A 6,166-nucleotide genomic window follows, 5' to 3' on the forward strand; every position below is an offset into this window, starting at 1 on the left:
TGGTATACTCAAAGTCTAAAGGCCTGTTCATATTAAGGTTGATAACGATAAAGAACACTTTTCTGAACTATTATTTTTTTTTAGCTGATCAATGATAGAAACATTATGGCCAGAACAATGGTGATAATAGTTTCCAAGTTGTGGCACAGAGTGCAGCAGGTGGACATATATTGAAGTCTCTGTGGTGACAGTGATTAACTTTGTATAATTAAATATGAGTGTTTATCATTTCTAAAGGCTTGTTGGTTCTCTGCAAACATGCTGTCCGAGTTTCATATGTAAAGCGCCAGTGTCTGTTATTCGAGTGTAATTGATGTACTGTAGCTTGACCTTGCAGTAGTTCTCCTCTGCATTTTCAACAGTGATTCATGCATCAATGGCGGACTGTAATGAAAAGACATTATTTAATAGATTTCATTAGTATTTCAAGTGCTGTAACCGTACTCTTGATAAGTGTAGAGAAGGGAGGCAGGGGAGGACTGTGGTCACTGAGCCCCAGAGACAGGCTCCTTAAGCAGGCTAATGAACTCGGTCTGGCCTTGTGGGCTCTGATGGTTACAGCAGCTGCCTGCTCGGGGAACAAAGGAAATATTTAACACCTCATAAATTCTGCTAATACCTGAAGAAAGGAGCCCAGAAAATACGCTCACGATCCGAAGCACTTACAGAGTGAATTCAGTGAGTCAGAAACAATCATCAGAGGCAGAGAGAGCAGAGGAGAGTGTGACAGAAATACTTCTGACATGTTTGTTATTTTAGAATTGTCGCTGATGTAGACGTCTTGGTATCAGGTTCCATGTGTCTTTGCATGTAAGAGAGAGTGAAGTTGCCTCTGGAAATTGTTCATGACATTTCCTCATACAGTACAATGCATATGTTTCCTTTGACTCATTTATTGTAAGTGTCAGTTTGAAAATAAGCCGACATGTCTATGTAGATGTGAGAGAGTGTGTATTTATGTGTTTGTGTACTCTCTGACTTCTGTTTTTTGCAAAGACTAATCATAAATATTTGGAACTAACAGAGCAGAGTTTTATTTGCCAGGCTTAAATCCCACTGAAGCACTTCATCCTTCATTAAGAAGGCAGCAAACAAATAACACACAAACAATCTTTTTTTATCAAATTTGGTATCATCGACTAAAAGGGCAAAGGTCAAATCACTTAAAGACTTTCACCATCCTCCCTAAACTAACAGAAATGTGGAAATAAAGTCTGTGCCGGCAATTAAACTAATTTTATATGTGACTACGCACTGTCTGGAGGTCACAGCGGCAATGCATGATCTACAGTTGCACATAATCTGAGTTTAGAGGGCACATCATATCCGAACAGCTAGACAGAGAGAGAGAGAGAGAGAGACATAGGGGGAGGAGAGCGACAGAGAGGAATTGTGTCTGTGTGTCTGTGTCTGTGCGTGTGTGTCCCGTCCAGCACCATTGTTATTTCATTAGGGTGTAGGATTACTTCCATTAACTCAGCATGTCGGCTGGACCTAAAGAACCTTTCTCTCTCTCTCTCTCTCTCTCTCTCTCTCTCATGGACACATGGACTTTCCATTAAAGTATCACAAGGCAAGCTTAGTGCTAAATGAATAAAGAGCTTGACATCTACCTTAAAGATGCAGCAGAGCTCCAGACCCCCCAAAAAAATGACAAGGGAGCCATTGGCTTCTAAAGTAAAACATTTACAAGCCAATTTAATTTATTTGACAAATTTACCTTCTCAAGCTGGTTGTTGAGAATATGGTTCCAACATGACATTCACCTTGCAGTATTATTCCTAAACAAAGACTACATTACAGCTGTTTCAACTTTATTACTGGATTCACTCATGCTAAACCAAAATGTAAAAACAGTGAATGTTTTTTAGAATGTACCACTATATTTATATTCACATTACAGGTGAAAAGTTTGGAAGAAATATTTTTTTTGTTTAAGGTTTTGAAAGTAATCTCTTATAAAGCTGCATTTATTTGATCAAAAATACAAAGAAGACAGCAATATTGTGAAATATTATTACAATTTAAAATAACTGATCTTCTGATCAAATAAATGCAGCTTTAGTGAGCATAAGGGACATCTTTCAAAAACATTTAAAAATCCCTAATCATTCCAAACTTTTGACTGATTGTATACTAACTGAGCAAGTAATTTGTTTGCCAATCGGACATCACAGCTTGTGCTGTGTTCATTGCAACATGCATGAAACACTGGTGTGCAACATGATATCTGACAAAACCACCAAGTCTAGATGTTAAATCTGGTCACAACTGTTTATTCTTTGTCGCTTTTGTGACCATTTTAGTCGCAATGTGGTCTTTTCAACAGGAAATCTTCTTGGTTTAGAGTCAGACTGTGACTCAATGAGTAGTCAATAATATACTGTATAATAAGGTGAATTAGTAACATACCTCCATGGCTCAGCAGCACTCCAAATCATTCCTTCATGCCAGACTGGATCCTAACTGGTCATCTGCGACTGGAAGAAACCCTCAGACACTGGAATTACACTGGCAATTTATATGTCTCTGGAAAGGTAGCAGAAAGGTTATATACTAGAGAATGATGTCTTAGTATGTTAGGTGGAGCAGAAATGATCCGACATAACCAACATCTTTCATGCATTCCACTATGTTAGTCTGGTGAACTGAACAAAACCACATCTTTGGCTGCCAATAGAGTTTGTGTCTGACTACTGACTTATTCTCTGGTGACTGAAGTCAGCATTGTGCGTGTCCACACAGTATATACAAATTAGTGGGCTACCACAATTTAAAGTTTATGAGCAGTCATGGTGAAGAGCTAAAAAACTGAAAGTGAATTAGATGATTTGTTAACCAATGAGTCATGATCAGTCAGTGAACCCATCTTACCCGCAACCCCCAAAATGATGTGGATACAGTGGAATGCATGCAACTCCCAGCATGCTTTGAGACTGCGGCCCTAGCTTCGACATCCTGGCAACAATGACCATCTCTAAGGATAATATGCGACTTGCTGATCTCAAACTCTGCCTCTTTCTGGAATCCCTGATAGAACATACAAACACATACAATGCTCTTCTGTCCAAGATCTGCGAGTAAAAGGGTGCACAATGTTTTCATTGCTAATGAGTGGATGAGGGGAAATAAACACTAAGGGTTATATTAGCAGAGAGATGATCAGAAAATAACTGCATGAAAGAGTGAGAAAACGGGTGGTTCACATGTTTCTTTTTTTCATTAGAGGCACATTCCTTCAACATGCCTTAATAATCCAACTAATTAGCCTTCCGAGTTTTAATTATAAACTTCCAGCACGAATATCAACAGAAATGTTTTCATTTTGATTCTAGGTGTGGTATATCTCCACTGCTAATGACCTCATGTTTGAAAGGTCCCCAATTACTCTCAACTTCAGAGTTCAGTGCTGGCAGTGACAGAGAACAGGTCTGCCCGACCAGCTCAGAAAAAAAACAAACATTTCATACCAATGACCTGCACCTGCAAATATGACCGTAAAATTTTGTGAAATGTCACTGTGAAATTAAATTGACAATTACGAGCCCGGCGAGAGTCTTGAGACACCAAATTAAAACAAAGCCAGAGCCCTCAATAAATCAGTCTGACTAAACATACAAGGACACTGATTGCACAAATTTTGGATTCAGCTTATATCATGATCAGCTTTTGTATGTCTTACTGGCTTTTTAGCTGCACAAAGTGGGAAACTGTGAATCACAATTATATATAACATTAAGTATAAACAGCATTAAATTGTGCTCTGATTAATCAACACAGCAAAAAATTTTTTTAGTTAATTAAAACTTTCAAAAGACTTCTCCAGATGTTTCATGCTCACTCAATCTCTTGACAAGGGGTTAATGCAACTCACCTTTCCCATTTTACACTTTTTTTTTTACAAGGCAGTCAAACTTGTCCAAAATGAAAGTAACTTGGCTCTTCTTCGGAATTACCCTGACAGGAACTGGAACTTTACATACTTTTTAAAGTCAGGACAGCCTAGAGGGACATTGTGAATTTCAAAGATCTCTTTTTGGTGGTGGTCGGCTTTACAGAGATGAGGCAGTACAGAGATGATACGAAATTATGGGGTGACAGTCAAATTGGGATAATACACAAAACGAGCCAGAATCAAACTCATGACTCAAACTCCTAGAACACGGATCTGACTTTGGTGAGATCTTTGAGGGACTTTAAACCATATCAGATTATGCACATTTATTGAGCGTGCATTGGAAATATCCTCTCAAATATCACTTTCTAATTATACCTCCTCGACTCAGGCCCACAAAATAATGTGATAGGATCCTAATATGTAACTTGAATGACTAAATCTGCAATAACATCATTGCATTAGTACAATTACCAGTTCCTTTTTATATTTTTGGTGGTCCTTCTATGCATAAAGACACATTTAAAATAATAATTTGATCTTTGGTATAATCTTTGTTTGTTTTTTTTGCACACGTGGCTCTTGGATATCCTTTCTTGCACCACAAAAATGTAAAGTAATATAAAGTTGTGAATGATTCATTCTTTACATGTTTTTGACCTTGTAATTAAAATATCAGAACTTGATCTTCAGTTGAAACTGACTGGTGATGTATACTGAACTTCAATCCTGCTCCTTTCTCACAATGGACTGCAAGCTCACATTCACATCTGCCTCCATTCAATCAACAACCGATGGACTGAACCAAGTCCCCACCGCACATTTTTTTCTTTTTCGATAATCTGTTTTACTCAGCTGTACGTCAAAATACAGAAAAAAATATCTGTTGCTACTTCAGGGACATGCAACTTTCATTTACAATAATCAAAACTACATGTTTTCTTTCATTTTTGACACTTCCAAAGCATCAAATTATGCAAAATGCCCAAAATGAATCTGTTCTGAGCTGTGAGGAACCACTACTGATGAGCACACAGCTGTGTTGTTGGAAACTAATTAGGATCACTGGTTATCTGTCTTTTTTTTTTAAATTTCTAACAGAACCATCTTCAGAGATCCGTAACTCTATTTGACTGACCCATTGTTTAACTAGTCACCGTCTACCAACCAACCCTGCTGGACTCTGACACCTGAATTAATTTCCTGTGTTTCATGTGTGTAGGTGTGTTTGTGTGTATGAAAGAGTAAGAGAAACATAAAGATCAAGAGAAAAAAAAATTGAATGTGAAATGGAGGATATCAACCCTTTAATTTACGATGACATTAAGATTTAAACAAAGGGAAGGTTTTACTGGGAGGGTTGAAATCTGCTAATTTACCATTTCAAACACAAAAACCCATACTGCCTTCTCCCTGACTTGCACACATATATCTAAACACGCATACATACACAAAACCAATCCCCCCAGCATTGGCGCCAGCATTGACACACAAACCAGAGAGGGAGTCACTCTGTCATCAGAGGATGCAGAGGAGCAGACCGCTGGACAAACACTTTTGTGGTACACTGACCGCTGATTTGATTGATAACCTTAACTACAAACTAGTGATGTCCGATTGTTACTTTGAAATAGATATTTTTTTAAATGATTCAAGTTTTTTATGTCGCTTGACTGTAAAGAAAAAATGAGATAAATAACTTTAGATGGGAACTAATACAAAATGTGATAAAAGCAGTATTTAACTCAAATGTATTTAACCACCAAAAAGCCATGAAATGCTGCATGAACCTCACCAAAAATAGACCATGTAATCACATTTTCCTTCAAAATGCCATTTCTTATACAGTTTTTGTTATTCATAAAAACTTTACTATTCATAAAAAAAAATACAGTAAAAGCAAGAACTGTAGTGACGTTTTTCGTATTTTGGTGAAAATTATGGCTGCTATGGACATTTTGTCATTTTTAAGTGGGAAACTCCAGAGAGCAGAATGAGTGTTGATGTAATAAATTAGTGAATCATATTTTGAACCAGTTGAGTTCACTGAAATAAACAGTCTGAACAAACCAATTCACTAGAATACATTTAACTTCCTTAGGTTACAACAAATGGATTATCAATTATTGCCAAATGCCTGTAATAACTTAACATTGTGGTAAATGAGAGAGTGCAAAATCTGTTTGAAAACCATCATTATTTTTACAATGTTTGGTCCCTTTATGTTCATATGGTAACAAAACAGATTCCTTAAAAATGATTATTTGAGTA

Source organism: Barbus barbus, assembly GCF_936440315.1.
Source record: "Barbus barbus genome assembly, chromosome: 41".
Classification (NCBI taxonomy): Eukaryota; Metazoa; Chordata; class Actinopteri; order Cypriniformes; family Cyprinidae; genus Barbus; species Barbus barbus.